At 43.0% G+C, this 20,044-nt stretch overlaps 1 pseudogene; it reads left to right on the top strand.

Annotated features, from left to right (window-relative positions):
• The first annotated feature begins 1,617 nt into the window (after positions 1-1,617).
• Positions 1,618-19,949, top strand: LOC111963708 (uncharacterized; annotated as a pseudogene).
• Positions 19,950-20,044: the final 95 nt, after the last annotated feature.

A 20,044-nucleotide genomic window follows, 5' to 3' on the forward strand; every position in this document is an offset into this window, starting at 1 on the left:
TAGGGAGGTAAGACAATTAATAGACTGTAATGGCGAAATAATTACAATTTATCAAATAAACACTGGAGTGATAGATGTGCAGAAGATAAATGTGCAAGTAGAGATACTGGGTGCAAAGGAGCAAAACAAAAATATAAATTAAATAAATAACTATATGGGGATGAGGTAGTTGGATGGGCTATTTACAGATGGGCTATGTACAGGTGCAATGATCTGTAAGCTGCTCTGATAGCTGATGCTTAAAGTCAAGATTACGTCAGCACTCATGATCTTGTAAAGGGGTAGACAGAGCGTCGGTACTGTTGTATACATTGGGCGTGCTGTCGTCCATGCTTCAATTGAGAACCCAAGATGCCCCCCTCTTGGGTGAACAAGAGCTATGACAAGGAGTGGAAATATCGTACATCAGATCTGGGACCAGGCTAAGGAATCATGGCTGAAAAATCTATTGGGACTGACAGTTCATTTTCTATCTGCAACACCTTGAATCTTCTGTCCCATTAAAGCCCTCCAGAACAGCCCCTAACCCACTTATGGCAAATGTTTATCCTAGCTCATTGTTTAAATAACAGTGGAGCTAGAGGGGACTTGGGCATCCCAATATCAAATCAAGGCTCCTCCTCAATATGAGCCCCACCAAAAAAGTCTAACATTTATACACAGACTAGCCTCCAAGAGACATTGGGCTCCCCAGTAATCAATGTGTAAATCGAACAAATCACATTTCGGAAACTACACAAGTGTAGGGCCAAATATGCTTTTTTAGAAACTCTGTGGTAGGGCCCCAATCAACTTGAAACCCCAACACAAGCATTTACTAGTTTTTGCTGCCACCTGTTGGTTGTTGTTTAAAATAACAGCATTTCAAGTTTTTATCCTAGGCCTATGCCATTCTGAAGCTCTGGGCTGGGAAAATTATGTTAGAGAGTGGTAGGGATTGTGCTCTTTGGATGAAAGGGTCCAGGCCAAAAAAAAGCAAGGCACTCTTCTACAAGCCTTCATTATTCACATATATATCTTCCCGAGACAGTGTAAAAATTCAATAAACATTCTGTTGTGTGTGTGTATGTGTGGCAAGGTTGCGTTTAAAAAGGCAGCCCAATTTCTGACCTTTTTCCCCCACTAATTGGTCTTTTGACAAATCAGATCACCTTTGAAAAAGATCTAACGTGAAAAGATCAATTAGTGGAAAGAAATATCAGAATTGGGCTACCTATGTAAATGCAGCCTTATAGATACAGTCCTAATGTGTAGGTTATGTAAGCAATAGGATATGTGAAGAGGTTGAACAATGGCTGAAACAACATTCTGTAGTTGTACAACTACAATGAAACAATCGATTTGTATTCAAGCTTTCACTGTTCCATAATTTCACATCCAGTACAACACTGGTTTATAGAATACCTATCACTTTTATCACCAGCTCCCACCCTGTCGAAAGACATAGGAGCCTACCATTTTATACTTCACACTGCTCAAGACGAAGCTTAATTTGCTGGCTGCCTTATCACATTTTACTTGCCATTGGTCTGGAATGATGTCATCCACTGTACAGACCACAGACCCCACCTCCTTACCCCCCCCCCCNCCTCCAGCAACCTCTGTCTTCCTCTCACGCATAAATCCGAGCGCACATTTACACAAGCACTGACACTGGTATGGTGTAAGCACTTTTTCTACGTTTTTTAAAATTATTAATAATAGATGGTTAGTGTCGATGGTCCTATATTTTTCTATGTAAGCTTATACCTGCACCGCACACGGATCCGCAAAATATGATAGGTCCTGCAGTGGAAACAAATGTCTGGACAACAACAATGAAAACGTAAGGAATTGTATTACACGGAGAGCATGAAGATAATACGGAATTGTCACTCCTAACGTAAGTAAGTTTATTTTAAACACTTTAGCCAGCATAGCTTGACGAACAAGATGTCATGTCTGATATTAAATCACTCTGATTATTATAGGCTATTGTTGCCACATGATGATCCAGCACTATGGCTATATGTTACACATTTATATGCATATAAGAAACGCCAGTGCGTTTAAATGCCATCCAAATTAGAACAGTGACGTCCTCGAACTAGAATCCCCTTCACTGATACATCGGAAACTTACCATTTTTACGCGACACTACGAATCAAGAGGGATTAAATTCACCTTCATTACTTATTAACCGCCTGGCAGTCTTTGGCTAAATCTCTGCAGTCTTTGTGAAAATACTTTCTATTATTGATCAGGACCAAACATGAGAGTGAAAGTGATACGAGACGATGACGATTCCTTTTCCATGGCCTAATTTGGACTACCAAACCGGGCTATGATGCTGGAGTTGTAGGACATGCAGACTAAGCTATAAGGCCATAGCCATTATTTATTGCACATTATTATTTACCTATTTCTTTGTTGTTGCATGGTTTTCTTATGAATTATTTACATGATATGCGTTTTCTATATTATAATTTATTCTTATCTTGGTTATTTTTATATAGCCCAGGCCTAATAATTCTAGCATAGCCTATATGCGATCAAAGTGCAACCGTAAAACGCCACTCATGGAGATGAGAAGAGACTGCTTCTTATTTCCTGCCAGTGACACACAGAGACCGAGACGGGACCCTGAGCATAATGATGTCTGACGATGCGCGAAATAATTTCACTCTCGTATGATTCCACCTTATTTATGGGATTCATCTGTTATCAGCGGTCAATTTATTAGTGTTCTTTCAACCATGCCTGTTGTTGTTATTATTATTATCCTCTTCTTTTGCAGGCGCAGCAGGCCTTTATTTGTCCACAGAAAACCGGGATAAATAGTATTACAGGTAGGTCTGTTTGTGAATGTGTAGAGACATGAAGAAGGGTCACTGAAGGCTTCAAATAGAACCTTACAATTTCAGATAATTTCAGCAGTAGATTGATAATAAGACCCCAAAGATACATACAGTGCCTTGTGAATCTCACATGGTCCTCTACTTCAGAGTCAGAGTAATCATCAGGCCACCTCTTTCACCTTTGTGACATGAGGGGACAGAATTTCAACAGTTTCAATTTTTTTCTAGCCACTCTTTCTATCATTATAACAATAATCACATAATGTATAAAGGATGGACTTCTTTTGCACATCATAATATTTTTATGTAAGCCTAAGTTCTAATTCTGTAGCAAAACAATATTTTTTTGCCCTTTATCAAGCCTCCAAATTCAGAACCTCTTTTCCAAAATGTATGAAGACCTACTGGCAGCAATTTTAGATATGGTGACAATAATGGTCAGAATGGGGCAGATGAACAATGATGATAATGATCTCGAGGCATAGCCTCAAGCATTTTCTTAAGTATGTTTTTTAGGTTTGCAATATGTGTTTTTGGTCTGACTGTGCTTAGATAGTATGATTATTACACTGCTACACTGTTTTCATGTACAGTGGGGTCTGAAATTATTGACACCCTTGATAAAGATGACCAGAAATGACTGTATACAATAAACAATTTAAATACTGAGCTATATTGTATGCTAAAGAAATGGGTAAATTATATTATTTTCTACTAATACAGTTGCTCAGAGAAAGAGATTTAGTTTTACAAGTAATTAAAATAAATCTAAAAACGGTGGGGGTCTAAATGATTGACACCCCTGTATGTTATAAATTCAAATCAAATTTATTTATATAGCCCTTCTTACATCAGCTGATATCTCAAAGTGCTGTACAGAAACCCAGCTTAAAACCCCAAACAGCAAGCAATGAAGGTGTAGAAGCACGGTGGCTAGGAAAACTCCTAGAAAGGCCAAACCTAGGAAGAAACCTAGAGAGAACCAGGCTATGGGGGGTGGCCAGTCCTCTTCTGGCTGTGCCGGGTGGAGATTATAACAGAACATGGCCAAGATATTCAAATGTTCATAAATGACCCGCATGGTCAATAATAATAATCAAGTAGTTGTCCGAGGGTGCAGCAAGTCGCACCTCAGGAGTAAATGTCAGTTGGCTTTATAGCCGATCATTAAGAGTACCTCTACCGCTCCTGCTGTCTCTAGAGAGTTGAAAACAGCAGGTCTGGGACAGGTAGCACGTCCGGTGAACAGGTCAGGGTTCCATAGCCGCAGGCAGAACAGTTGAAACTGAGCAGCAGCACGGCCAGGTGGACTGGGGACAGCAAGGAGTCATCATGCCAGGTAGTCCTGAGGCATGGTCCTAGGGCTCAGGTCTCCGAGAGAGAGAAAGAAAGAAAGAGAAAGAGAGAATTAGAGAGAGCATACTTAAATTCACACGGACACCGGATAAACAGGAGAAGTACTCAGATATAACAAACTGACCCTAGCCCCGACACATAAACTACTGCAGCATAAATATTGGGGCTGGGACAGGAGGGGTCAGGAGACACTGTGGCCCATCCGATGATACCCCCGGACAGGGCCAAACAGGAAGGATATACCCACCCACTTTGCCAAAGCACAGCCCCACACCACTAGAGGGATATCTTCAACCACCAACTTAACAATCCTGAGAACAAGGCCGAGTATAGCCACACAAAGATCTCCGCCACGGCACAGCCAGGGGGGGCGCAACCCAGACAGGAAGATCACGTCAGTGACTCAACCCACTCAAGTGGGTTGACTCAACCTCCTAGGGACGGCATGAAAGAGCACCAGTAAGCCAGTGACTCAGCCTATAATAAATAGGGTAGAGGCAGAGAATCCAGTGGAAGAGAGGGGAACCGGCCAGGCAGAGACAGCAAGGGCGGTTCGTTGCTCCAGAGCCTTTCCGTTCACCTTCACCTGCTTGGCCAGACTACACTCAATCATATGACCACTGAAGAGATGAGTCTTCAGTAAAGACTTAAAAGTTGAGACCGAGTCTGCGTCTCTCACATGGGTAGGCAGACCATTCCATAAAAAGGGAGCTCTATAGGAGAAAGCCCTGCCTCCAGCTGTTTGCTATAGAAATTCTAGGGACAATTAGGAGGCCTGTGTCTTGTGACCGTAGCGTACGTGTAGGTATGTACGGCAGGACCAAATCAGAAAGATAGGTAGGAGCAAGCCCATGTAATGCTTTGTAGGTTAGCAGTAACACTTGAAATCAGCCCTTGCCTTAACAGGAAGCCAGTGTAGGGAGGCTAGCACTGGAGTAATATGATAATTTTTGGGGTTCTAGTCAGGATCTAGCAGCCGTATTTAGCACTAACTGAAGTTTATTTAGTGCTTTATCCGGGTAGCCGAAAGTAGAGCATTGCAGTAGTCTAACCTAGAAGTAACAAAAGCATGGATTAATTTTTCTGCATCATTTTTGGACAGAAAAAGTTTCAGATTTTTGCAATGTTACGTAGATGGAAAGCTGTCCTTGACCAGTCTTGATATGTTCGTAAAAGAGAGATCAGGGTCCAGAGTAACGCGGAGGTCCTTCACAGTTTTTTTGAGACGACTTTACAAACAATCAGATTAATTGTCAGATTCAACAGAAGATCTCTTTGTTTCTTGGGACCTAGAAAAGCATCTCTGTTTTTGTCCGAGTTTAAAGTAGAACGTTTGCAGCCATCCACTTCTTATGTCTGAAACACAGGCTTCTAGCGAGGGCAATTTTGGGGCTTCACCATTGTTTCAATTGAAATGTACAGCTGTGTGTCATCCACATAGCAGTGAAAGTTAACATTATGTTTTCGAATGACATCCCAAGGGTAAAAATATATGTGAAAAATAGTGGTCTAAAACGAACCTTGAGGAACACCGAAATGTACAGTTGATTTGTCAGAGGACAAACCATTCACAGAGACAAACTGATATTGTTCGACAGATAAGATCTAAACCAGGCCAGAACTTGTCCGTGTAGACCAATTTGGGTTTCCAATCTCTCCAAAAGAATGTGGTGATCGATGGTATCAAAAGCCACACGAAGGTCTAGGAGCACGAGGACAGATGCAGAGCCTCGGTCTGACGCCATTAAAAGGTAATTTACCACCTTCACAAGTGCAGTCTCAGTGCTATGATGGGGTCTAAAACCAGACTGAAGCATTTCGTATACATTGTTTGTCTTCAGGAAGGCAGTGAGTTGCTGCGCAACAGCTTTTTCTAAAAATTTTGAGAGGAATGGTCATTCGATATAGGCCGATAGTTTTTTATATTTTCTGGGTCAAGGTTTGGCTTTTTCAAGAGAGGCTTTATTACTGCCACTTTTAGTGAGTTTGGTACACATCCGGTGGATAAGGAGGCGTTTATTATGTTCAACATAGGAGGGCCAAGCACAGGAAGCAGCTCTTTCAGTAGTTTAGTTGGAATATGGTCCAGTATGCAGCTTGAAGGTTTAGAGGCCATGATTATTTTCATCATTGTGTCAAGAGATATAGTACTAAAACACTTGAGTGTCTCTCTTGATCCTAGGTCCTGGCAGAGTTGTACAGACTCAGGACAGCTGAGCTTTGGAGGAATACGCAGATTTAAAGAGGAGTCCGTAATTTGCTTTCTAATGATCATGATCTTTTCCTCAAAGAAGTTCATGAATGTATCACTGCTGAAGTGAAAGCCATCCTCACTTGGGGAATGCTGCTTTTTAGTTAGCTTTGCGACAGTATCAAAAATACATTTCGGATTGTTCTTATTTTCCTCAATTAAGTTGGAAAAATAGGATGATCGAGCAGCAGTGAGGGCTCTTCGATACTGCACGGTACTGTCTTTCCAAGCTAGTCGGAAGACTTCCAGTTTGGTGTGGCGCCATTTCTGTTCCAATTTTCTGGAAGCTTGCTTCAGAGCTCGGGTATTTTCTGTATACCAGGGAGCTAGTTTCTTATGACAAATGTTTTTAGTTTTTAGGGGTGCAACTGCATCTAGGGTATTGCGCAAGGTTAAATTGAGTTCCTCAGTTAGGTGGTTAACTGATTTTTGTCCTCTGACGTCCTTGGGTAGGCAGAGGGAGTCTGGAAGGACATCAAGGAATCTTTGTGTTTATAGCACGACGTTTGATGCTCCTTGGTTGGGGTCTGAGCAGATTATTTGTTGCGATTGCAAACGTAATAAAATGGTGGTCCGATAGTCCAGGATTATGAGGAAAAACATTAAGATCTACAACATTTATTCCATGGGACAAAACTAGGTCCAGAGTATGACTGTGACAGTGAGTAGGTCCACTGAGTCGATGATGGCTCCGAAAGCCCTTTGGTCTGTGGACTTTTCCATGTCAATATTAAAATCACCAAAAATGTGAATATTATCTGCTATGACTACAAGGTCCGATAGGAATTCAGGGAGCTCAGTGAGGAACGCTGTATATGGCCCAGGAGGCCTGTAAAAAGTAGCTATAAAAAGTGATTGAGTAGGCTGCATAGATTTCATGACTAGAAGCTCAAAAGACGAAAACGTCTTTTTTGGGGGGAAATTGAAATTTGCTATCGTACATGTTAGCAACACCTCCGCCTTTGCGGGATGCACGGGGGATATGGTCACTAGTGTAACCAGGAGGTGAGGCCTCATTTAACACAGTAAATTCATCAGGCTTAAGCCATGTTTCAGTCAGGCCAATCACATCAAGATTATGATCAGTGATTAGTTCATTGACTATAACTGCCTTTGAAGTGAGGGATCTAACATTAAGTAGCCCTATTTTGAGATGTGAGGTATCACGATCTCTTTCAATAATGTCAGGAATAGAGGAGGTCTTTATCCTAGTGAGATTGCTAAGGCGAACACCGCCATGTTTAGTTTTGCCCAACCTAGGTCGAGGCACAGACACGGTCTCAATGCCTTTCAATACTTCACCTTGCAAGGATACGACACTGATACCTTTTAGAAAATGTGTTGCAGAACACATTTGAAGGGATTTTAGACCATTCCTCCATCCAGAATCCATCCAGATATTTGATATCCTTCTTCATCTGCGCTTATGGACTGTCTTCTCATTCTAACCACAGGTTTTCAATGGTTTTCAAGTCCGGAGTCTGAAATGGCTAATGCAAAATGTTGATTTTGTGGTCAATTAACAATTTCTTTGTGGATTTTGATGTGTGCTTGGGGTTATTGTCTTTCTGGAAGATCCACTTGCAGCCAAGTTTCAGCCTCCTGGCAGAGGCAACCAGGTTTTAGGCTAAAATATTCTGGTATTGGGTAAAGTTAATTTGACCTTAACATGGGCCCCAGGACCAGTGAAAGCAAAACAGCCCCATAACATCAAAGATCCACCACTATATTTTACAGTATGTATGGGGTTATTTTCTACTCATCCATTCCCATTTCAATGCCAAACCCACCACTGGTGTGTGCATGGCCAAAGCGCTATATTTTAATGTGATCTGATCAAAGCATCAGTGCCAATGCTGTTTGGCAAACTCCAGGGGCCTCATTCATCAAAGGTGCGTGCGCACAACAAAAATACTCTAAACCTTGCATGCACCAGTTTTCTCGCAAAGGTTGGTATTTATCCATTTCGAACTTGACGGGAAAGTGTGCGTATTTTCACAAATGTCAAACTATGCATGCGCACAACTTCTAGAAGGTTGATCCACTGTATTGCAAGCAAATATGCTTATTGTTTGTTTGGGGAAATGGGAGGTGTTGGATGCTTTTATTATAAGCCTAAATCATAATCATATTACAGGACCCCACTGGGCACAGATGTCAGTTCAACTCATTTGGTTGAGTTATCAACTAACGTGAATTCAACGTGAAATCAACTAAACATTTTACCATATCAATGGATTTAAGTTAAAAGTTTGGTGAAAAAAATACAAAATTCCCTTACGTTGATGACTTTTTGGAAACCCAATCAGTTTTCCACATTGAGTCAATGTCATCACATTGAATTGACATTGAAATGACGTGGAAACAACATAGATTAAACCATTTTTTTGCCCAGTGGGACATGTCTCTCCTTTTCTGACAGAACTGGTTTAAATTATTCATGCTACACAACAAATTGTAGGCTACCATTTATCAATCGCTCATTCAATTGCCAAGCATGCTCGAAATTAAGTAGCTTTGACAGTATGTGACAGTATGGATAGGCTACAGTATTGCTGTGCGATAGAGCGCAACATCATAGGCTAGCCTATTTCATTTCAGAGCCTATACCAAGGAAGGAGATAGAAGCAAAATCATGTATTGATAAACAAAATATTGAACATCAGTTTGTCTTTTGCATAGAAGTGTGGGCTGTAGCATTTACTTTTAATTTGTTCGAAAGGACAAGCAATCTTTCACAATGCACGACCAGTGTTTGTCACTCATTAGGCAGCATGCATTTTTAGTTTAGAAAAGTCACTGCAGAGTTCTGCCCACACATCTAAAGAAATGTTATAAAATGTTCCATTGCGCTTTCTTTTAGGAGCTGTCATGGCCCAGTTCCAACATCTCCAAACCATACAGCAAATGAGGGTGTTTTTGTTACCATAAAATATTAATGGAGGGCGTTTTCCAGGCGGGGTTTTAGCACTCATTCACGACTGCACAAATATAATATTGCCCTGATTTATCAATGAAAACATGCGTATATGTTCCATCCACAGTTTGATAAATCCCAATAATTTGTGGCGCACGCAAATCCTAGAATCTCCACGTACAGCAGAATTTAGTAAGAAACGGTTGATAAATGAGGCCCCACCCACTGGGCACAGACGTCAATTCAACATCTATTCCACATTGGTTGAACGTAATTTAATTGAAATTACATAAAAACAACTTTGATTCAACTAGTGTTTGCCCTGTGGGAGGGCATTTACATTTGTTGGATGACGTGAAAATACGACAGCATCATGATTGGTCACAAAATCCAAATTTTGCAACGGCCGTCTCCGGACATGAAAACCTGTGGTTTTAAATTGAAGAGGGCAGATGAAGGATATCAAGGATCTGGAAGTATTCTGTATTGAGGAATGGTCTACGATCCTTCCAAATGTGTTCTCCAACTCATCAAACATTTGAGAAAAAGTCTCAGTGCCATTATGCTTGCAGGGTGAGCTATTAAAAACAGGGGTGTCAGTAATTTTGACCCCAACTTTTTTGAGAAAAAAAGTATTACATGTTAAACAAAATCTGTTTCTCTGAGCAATTGTATTAGTATATTTGAATTATTTATTTTAAACAGTCTGCTCATCTTTATCAAGGATGAATATAATTTCGGAACACACTGTATGTGCTGATGAGGTGTTTACAATGTGTGATCAGAGTGATGTTGACTTCCACCATGACAAAACTGGGTCAATGTAACCCCCACCCCCTCCACCACAGGCTACAAAGCCAAGGCTGAAAAAGGAAAAAAGATGAGGATACCATCACCAAGCTCTGTGCGTTGATGTATGCATGTGGAAATGCATACATGCTCTGTGCTTTGTCTATGGGTTGGTGTGCGTGTTGCGTGGGTGTGAATACGTCCTCAGTGCCTTTTTGACATGTTTCTTCCTCCCCTCTAGTCTGTAGTCTACCCCGTCACATCATATTCTGTCTCTTTATATCTCTGTCCTCCCATCTCCTATTCTCCCCAAACTCCCTCTGTATTCTTTTCTCTCTCTCTCTCTCTCTCTCTCTCTCTCTCTCTCTCTCTCTTCTCTCTCTCTCTCTCTCTCTCTCTCTCTCTCTCTCTCTCTCTCCATTGCCCTGTCCCAGAGAATCTTCTTTAATGCAAAAAATATTAATTAATGGCTTTTTCATAGTTAAATAGCGTTAGTAGATGACAAAAGCAAAGTCGTTACTACAAATGAGAATTAGCATCAATGACCCCATTTGTTATTATAAAGGTATAGAAAAAAATGACAATGAAAATAATACAATATGCTAAAGCTCGTTCCCAGAATTCCCTCTCTCTCCTCCAGTCTTTATTCAATATTTCATGACGAAGTGACTTATTTATAGGTTGCGTACAATCGATGGTCATTCAGTTGCCTCAGGCAGTACAGCTCTGGCTTCTAGTTTGCTTGCTATGGCAAAGGCCTTGTCTAACAGGCGAACATGTTGTCTACTCCATGTCTCCCACCATTCTCTTGAACTTCAATTTCACCAAAACATTTCACCAAAATGTTCTTAAAACAAATCAAATAAAATCAAATCAAATGTTATTGTCACATGCACCGAATACTGACGCAAGCAGTAAAATACATTTAAAAAACAGATCAAAAAATACGTTAAGGAACAGCGGGATGTGAAGGCAACACAAACATTGGCACAGACACACACACACACACACACACACACACACACACACACACACACACACACCACACACACCACACACACACACACACACACACACACACCAACACACACACACACACACACACACACAACCACAACAACACACACACACACCACACGAAACATACGCACTAACAACACATGATTTATACTGTAGATATGTGGTAGTGGTAGAGTAGGGGCCTGAGGGCACACAGTGTGTTGTGAAATCTGTGAATGTAATGTAATGTTTTAAAATTGTGTAAACTGCCTTAATTTTGCTGTACCCCAGGAAGAGTAGCTTCTGCTTTGGTAGCAGCTAATGGGGATGCATAATACATACAAATACAAATACAACAGGTGTAGACCTTACACTGAAATGCTTACATACAAGCCCTTAACCAACAATGCAGTTTTAAGAAAAATAAGTGTTAAGAAAGTATTAACTAAAATAAACTGAAGGGGGAAAAAAATAATAATAAAAAATAATGAAACAGTTGTGTCTGCCATGTTTTGGCAAAATCATAAAGGCTGTATTTTGGTCTTTTTGTTTTGATTTCCTTCCTGTGTGTTTTTGCTGTATATTTTTTCCAATCTAACGGTGACTAACAGAAATATGCTTCACATATTCTTCTGGGTGTTCATCACGGTGGTCGGCAGCAGAAGTCAAGTAACAGTCATGTGTGTGTTCTTCTTGAATTCGAACTCTGCAACAATTAAAATTAATAGGCTTTATTATGCATTATCTATACAGGGTTATAAACTGGGTGGTTCCAGCCCTGAATGCTGCTTGGCTGACAGCCGTGGTATATCAGAGCGTATACCACGGGTATGACAAAACAGTTATTTTTACTGCTCTAATTATGTTGGTAACCAGTTTATAATAGCAATAAGGTACCTCAGAGGTTTGTTATATATGGCCAATATACCACGGCTAAGGGCTGTATCCAGGCACTCCACGTTGTGTCTTGGTATATTGGCCATATACCACACCCCCTCTGGCCTTATTGCGTAAATAACACATGTAAATATCTTGTGTACTAGGTATGTATACACAGACTGTTTAATAGTATTTCCCAAAGTGTTGTTTTTTTCAAGCAAAAGTGTCCATAACTCCATACCTAGTCTGTTGTGAAGTAGTTACATGGTTATTTCACTGGTCATTACTCTGGTGTAGGACCGATGTGATGTAAATATGTCTCCGAATTCAAAAAATCTGATGATGTTGATGATGAAACCACAGTGTTGTGGAAGCTACTCTGAAAATATAGTTTCAAGATATAATTTCAAGATACCAATTCCTTCACACTGGAAGAAGTTCAGCTACACTACAGCTACCCTTAAGAAACCTATGTATAGTTTACTGAACTAAGGTTACTTTGAAAAAGTAGTTCACTATATCGAAACTACTTTGTGATAAATGATCATATCTAATTCTGAAATGTCATAGACTACAAATTGCAGAACAGATTACTAAAATGTTAACAGAATGTGCAATTTAGCCTATTAAAAACAAAAACTATGTTTCAGGTGAGAATTAGGCTGGTTTGATGCTGAAAAAGAAAGTAAATTCTTGCCTACTTCACCCATATTTTCTTTTCTTTTTGCAAAAAAAGTAGTGTAGTTCCACTAATTTGTTACATCGCTACATGGCAAAAAAAGTAACGAACTACTGAAAACACTACCAAGATTTCAATTTAGTTTAATACCACCAAGCTACTGTAAAATGTAGTTAAATTACTAGTTGAATTACATGTAGTTTACTACTCCCCAACACTGTGATACCAAAAGTCATTTAAAAAATCTGTGACCTTAATTTGATAGTACAATCTTAACATTGTTTCTCTGTTTCTTTCTCCCTCTCTCTCACACACGCAGCTTTGTGTAGACCCAGATGCCTCCACTCCCTATTGGCGAGCGCATAGTGGTTATTCAGCGCCCTAAAAACTTGGCCCTACGTGGGCCCTCCCCACAGACCACACCACAGCCTCACTCCCATATAACAGCCCTCAGCAACAAACCTCTCTCCCGCCCTTCTCATCCCCACCCTCCTCAGTCCCACCCTAATCCTCCCTCCCCGAATTCACTGTCTTTGGAATGCAAGAGCAGATCATCATCCCATCTGCAGAAAACCAAGGGCAACAAGGCCATCGTGTCAGAGGGTGTCAGACACACCGCTAGCCACTGTCACAGCAACGGGACCGTGACTCTTAGCCCTAGACCCCACCAACACACACACACCATCGACATCAAGTTATCCGTGAACAAAGGAACAAAAGGACAAGGGCACAGCAACACTTTAGGTCGCAGTGGGAGTGTGAAGGTGGGCAAAAAAAGGGTCTCGTTGTGCTTGGATCCCGGATACGGGGAGAGAAAGGCTGGGGGAACATCAGGGAAGCCTGGAGGAACAGTGCAGCAACTCCAAAACCACCCACAGAACCAGATCAAGGCCTCACTAGGCAGTCACCATCAGAATCATCTGGCTGTGTCCCCAGGAGGGGTTCTAGAATTTGTCCCAGCCCAGAGACAGCAGTCCAAGTCCAGAAGAGAGAAGGCGCAGGACGCAGCTTCCAAAGCCTGCTCTGCCAGCTTCCCCCCCAGAGGTGCCCGGGAGGTGCCCTGCGTGGGTAACAAAGAGAATTCCAAACTGGGACCTGTCCATGAAAACCCCAACGCCCACAGCGTGCCCCGCCACCACAACTCTGTTCCTGTTCCCCATGCCTCCGTCCTAAACTCCCATTACCCTGCTTCCCCTCCCTCCCACCAGCCCTGTGCTTCTACCTCGTTCCAGCAACCCCTCAACCAGCCCCATCCATCCCGTGGCAGGGACCATCGCACTCAGATCCTCCACGGCCTACCCCTCTCCCCCTGTTCCTCCCGTGGAGTTTTCCCCAGCCCAGACCACACCTGTACCATCGACTTCTCCCATCCCTTCAGCTGTGGCTGCTGGAAGCTGGTCCGCTGCAGGGGGGCCAGGGGACGTTCTGCTGGCTGTCAGGGGGGTGGGGGGAGTCCGTCTTCTTCTTTTTCCTGCGCCCACGGCCACGGGGTTGGAGGGGTGAACCACAGAGGGTGCTCAGCAATGGGTTTAAGAACTCTGGGGGGATGTTTGTCCACAGCCTCCACCACCAACACCTCATCCTCCAACAGCACTGTGTCGGACTGCCGGACGGGCTTGCTCAGACCCCTGCGATGTGCCTCCTGCTCCGGGGAGGCTGGCGCCTTTGAGAGTCCTGCTGCATTCCGCAAAAAACTGGTGGGGGGATGCCTGCCCTGTACCCCACTATCCTCCTCAGCCCCGCTGCGAGCCTTACAGAGTTGTGTGAGTGGCTGCAACCCCAAAGCCAGTCAGGSCGGCAGCTCTACCTGCAGRTATTGTAGCAGCGACCCRATAGTMGTSACCTTCAACCCCCYRCGGGGCAGKAAGCCCCCRGGGATGGGSAGGGGTYTAGMGMCAGGGCKCCCCATGGGYMTATTCCCCGCRGATGARGATGATTACAGRGTGCGCACAATCTGGCCKGAGGAYCTGGCGAAYAAGATGACCAGYTCTAAAACRCAACAGAACCASCAGAGCTGTGCKGGGATGGGGATGGGAYTGGGGAAGACAWGTGRSGGTCAGAARCAYAACAGCAGCAACGGAARCAGCCCTGTRARCCTGGACTGTAYGAACCTWTTGGAGTTCACCCGGAATCAGATAACAGACCACGCTGGCCGACGCCGGCTTCAGCAGGGCAAGATGGCCTTCTGGATTTCATTGGGTCTGGGTCTGGGCCTGGGCGAGATCCAGGCCGGGACTCGCTGAAGAGGCTCTGGAAGAAAGGTGGGGAGACAGGGATGGTGGATGGCATGGGGCAGGAAGACGATATGGCATACCCTCGCACCCCCCCCCCCCGCTCCCCCTCTCCCCAAATCCCCTTCTTCCTTCTCAACAGCACCGTCAGTTCCCAGCACTCTCCTCAAACCCAAACCAAGACATAGAGATGCAGAGGGACGACATTCCCTCCCCTCCGCCCCGTCCCTCCACCTGGTCCTAAAGTCAGTCAACAGAGAGCAGGACGAGGAGAACGGCAGAGGTAAGGATGTCATACACACTTTTTTGTTTCAGTCTTTTAGTTTATACTACATGACCAAAAGTATGTGGACACCTGCTCGTCAAACATCTCATTCCAAAATCATGGAATGATTTGGTCCCCCCCTTTGTTGGTATAATAGCCTCCACTCTTCTGGGAAGACTTTCCACTAGATGTTGGAACATTGCTGCGGGGACTTGCTTCCATTCAGCGACAAGAGCATTTGTGAGATCGGGCACTGATGTTGGGCAATTAGGCCTGACTTGCAGTCGGCGTTCCAATTCATCTCAAAGGTGTTCGATGGGGTTGAGGTCAGGGCTCTGTGCAGGCCAGTCAAGTTCTTCCATATCGATCTCGACAAACCATTTCTGTATGGACCTCACTTTGTGCATGGGGGGATTGTCCTGCTGAAACAGGAAAGGACCTTCCCCAAACTGTTGCCATAAAGTTGGAAGCACAGAATCGTCTAGAATGTGATTGTATGCTGTTGAGTTAATATTTCCCTAAGGGGCCGAGCCCGAACCATGAAAAACATCCCCAGACCATTATTCCTTCTAGTTGGTCCTATGCATTGGGGCAGGTAGCGTTATCCTGCCATCCACCAAACCCAGATTTGTCTGTCAGACTGCCAGATGGTGAAGCATGATTCATCACTCCAGCGAACGCATTTCCACTGCTCCAGAGTCCAATGGTGGCGAGCTTTACACCACTCCAGCGGACGGTTGGCATTGCGTATGGTGATCTTCGGCTTGTATGCGGCTGCTCGGCCATGGAAACCCATTTTATGAAGCCCCCGGTGTACAGTTATTGTACTGACGTTGCTTCCAAAGGCAGTTTGGAACTCGGTAGTGAGTGTTGCAACCGAGGACAGACGATTTTTACGCACTGCGTGCTTTAGCACTCGGCGGTCCCATTCTGTGAGCTTGTGTGGCCTACCACTTCGCAGCTCAGTTGTTGTTGCTCCTAGATGTTTCCACTTCACAATAACAGCACTTACAGTTGACCAGGGCAGCTCTAGCAAGGCAGAAATCTGACGAACTGACTTGTTGGAAAGGTGGCATCCTATGACAGTGCCACGTTGAAAGTCACTGAGCTATTCAGTAAGGCCATTCTACTGCCAATGTTTGTCTATGGAGATTGCATGGCTGTGTGCTCAATTGAATACACCTGTCAGCAATGGGTCTGGCTGAAATAGCTGAATACACTCATTTGAAGGGGTGTCCACACACTTTTGTACATATTGTGTACTTCTGATGGTTTTGGACTGTTGAAAGTTATGGACACTTAGATAGTTTCAGTAAAAAAAATCCCCAATGGATAAACCAGCTTTCATGTCTGACTGCAGAAATTACCATTTGTTTCAGTAAATCTCTTTCCTCCTATTCTCATTACTGTCTCTTTCTTCTACCTTTTCCCTGCTTCCCTTTCTTTTAAATCCCCTGCCTTTCCCTGCCTATCTCTATTTATATGTTACGGTGTTCTAACATGTTGGTGATTTAAGAGGAACCCGGGGATAATGACTGTTAATTATAGCCTAGGCTCTGGAGAAAAAAGAGACAGAGAAGAGAGAAATGGAGAAGAGCGCTGATAAGAGGGGGAGATTAGAATAGCTGAATTAATGTTATTTTTTCCTAAGGGAAATGGTGAACCCTGTCAGTGGGAGATTGAGCTGTTCTCATTTAAATGATGAAGACCCAAAAAGCTATAATGTATTCTCTATTCTTAATAGTTAACTCCAGCCTCCTCCGACTCCATTAAGTGAGTGCAGGAGGTGTTGATGACATACAGTATAGAATGAAGAGAGTAGTTTCAGACATCTTTTCATGTCTGTACCTTTCCCTCTTCCTGTTAGGAGAATATGTATGAAATGATGTAAGCATTTGAGCAATTCCTCAGAGCTGCATACTTCTTTGCTCTGCGTGTGTAAAGTGAACGCCAATGATACTCATGCTCAAACAAGAACTATAAATTAGATCAATTGTACACTTTCATTGTCTCTCCTTCATTCACACATCTCTTCATAACTCTTTCTGGCTCCAATGCTTGATCTATGTTGGTATGCTTCAGGGTGAATGCATGTCAGCCAGTGATCCAAATAAAATAAAATTGTCCTTTCTAACAGCAATCTCTCACTGTGTTGTGTTGTCCTCTCCTATCCCAGTGCACCTCACTCTGCCGCTCTCCTCCTCGCTCCCGGCTTCCCTGTCAGATGAGAGTGGGATGACCCCTGACGTGGAGAATGCGGTGGTCAGCCCCATCCTGCCGTTCCTTTTCCTGGGCAACGAGAGGGACGCCCAAGACCTGGACCTACTGCTGCGTCTCAACATCGGCTACGTGGTCAACGTCACCACACACCTGCCCCTCTACCACCTCGGCTCCAGCCTGATACACTACAAACGGCTGCCGGCTACCGACAACAGCAAGCAGAACCTGCGTCAGTACTTTGAAGAGGTGTTTGAGTTCATTGGTGAGTTGAACAATATTTACTTTCATGTTCTACGGCACTCTCTATCCCCGTTCTTGTCTTTCAGTCTTTTTCTCTCTGAGCTTAGAATCTTTGACACTTTAAGTATTTTAACAGTGAGATAAGGTAAGGATCATGATGATTCATATGTTAAGTTTTTCCTTTGATCTCGATCTCCTATTTCAACGTTTTTGACTGGGGAGACAGTTAGGGAGCTATAAATGGATCAAACGGGAAGATGGGAGAACTGGAGAGTTAGATCCAGAAAAAGCTGTGTAGTTGATGAATTTCAGCGATCTGATAGCCACCTCTTTTTATTCACAGAGGAGGCTCACCAGAGTGGGCGTGGAGTGTTGGTTCACTGTCAAGCAGGCGTGTCCCGCTCGGCAACCATCGTCATTGCCTACCTGATGAAGCACACCCTGATGACCATGACGGATGCCTACAAGTACGTGCGGGGCCGTCGTCCTGTGGTGTCTCCTAACCTCAACTTCATGGGTCAGCTACTGGAGTTTGAGAGGGACCTCAATTCCGGGGTCACTCCTCGCATCCTGACCCCCAAACTCAGCGGCCTGGAGACCCAGGTCTGAGAGTGGGAGACTGATTAGAGGGACAGAATGGAGGGATGGAGAAAACCCGCATTGGGCGAGCCATAGTTTTGTGAAGGAGAAATGAAAGGTAGAATGATGAAGAAGGGAACGCTGATTAACAGATTGTCCCTATTGGCATAGATGATGAATTGATGATTGAAATAGTGCACTTATATAGATTATGGGAGAAATAATTTGATTGGTTATTTTATAAATAGTCTAATTTCTGGCCAACCTGATCCTCATCCAATACCATTTGTAATTTTAACAATTTTTATATAATGCTTAGATATCTGGCAGATAGGGGGGCAGGTAGCCTAGCGGTTAAGAGCGTTGGGCCAGTAACCGAAAGGTCGCCGTTTAGAATCCCAGAGCCGACTCAGTGAAAAATATGCTGATGTGCTCTTGAGCAAGGAGCTTAACCCTAATTTCTCCTGTAAGTCACACTGGATAAGAGCATCTGCTATATGACTTAAACATGTAAATATTATCTCCCATGATCCACTGTAATCAGATGACTCATTTGATGCTTGTGGTTTATAGCATTACAGAAGCTAATGAAGTGCAATGAGTCCTGGTCTGACACAAGGCCATTTACAAAATCAATAATGCATGCAGAACCAGAATAGAAACAACTATAGTGACACCCCACCATTAAACTATGATAACGCCCCTATACATAGCTCCAGAAAGGTCATTCCAATGCATTTTACCCATCAAAATGTTTGGTCCTTTAAAATATTGCCTCTCAACTGAAGTGACACAGTCCCAGAGGACAGCTGATCTTGCCATATTGTTGGTTTAGTTCTGTCTTTCCTAACTGGATTGTAAATGTCAATGTCATTTTTTTTATTACTCTTGTGAGAATTGTTCAATATAGCATTGTGTGACTGGTGGAGGAGTGAGCGGATTTAATTGTGCCAATTCTTAGAGAAATGGGGTGAAATCAGAAACCTACAACACTGTGGATGAAACCAGAGCTGGTGTCAATAGAAGGATGGTCAAGAGCCGCAGCAACGATACACAGGCAACGTTGAACAGATTCGGCAGACTGTTATTGAACTGGACTTAGTCATGGATCTATCCATGTTGTCTTTCCAACAGACAATGGTTGGAAAGATAGAAGATGAACCCACTCTTAGAAAGAAGGGTTCCAAAAGGGTTCTTTAGCTGTCCCCCCCTCCACCCTTTTTGGTTCCAGGTAAAACCCTTTTTGCTTCTAGGTAGAACCCTTTTGGGTTCCATGTAGAACCCAAAAGGGTTCTACCCGGAACCAAAAGGGTTCTACCTGCAACCAAAAAGGGGTTTTCAAAGGATTATCCTATGGGGACAGCCGAAGAACCCTTTAAGGTTCCAGATAGCAGGTTTATTTCTAAGAGCGTACATAGGTGTGTGCTTAAATTAAGACAAAACTGCACCAAGATGTTCTTTGAGTGTCCTCCTCGTTTCTGGAATATTTTGCCTGTACATGTTTACCATTACAGAGTATTTATTTTTTATTTATATGTTTTGTCATTTATTTTGCATTGTTTGTCACTGCTTAAATTCAACTTAAAAAAGATACATTCTATACATACAGTGGGGAGAACAAGTATTTGATACACTGCCGATTTTGCAGGTTTTCCTACTTACAAAGCATGTAGAGGTCTGTAATTTTTATCATAGGTACACTTCAACTGTGAGGAGACGGAAATCTAAAACAAAAATCCAGAAAATCACATTGTATGATTTTTAAGTAATTAATTTGCATTTTATTGCATGACATAAGTATT

Source organism: Salvelinus sp. IW2-2015, linkage group LG5, assembly GCF_002910315.2.
Source record: "Salvelinus sp. IW2-2015 linkage group LG5, ASM291031v2, whole genome shotgun sequence".
Lineage (NCBI taxonomy): Eukaryota > Metazoa > Chordata > Actinopteri > Salmoniformes > Salmonidae > Salvelinus > Salvelinus sp. IW2-2015.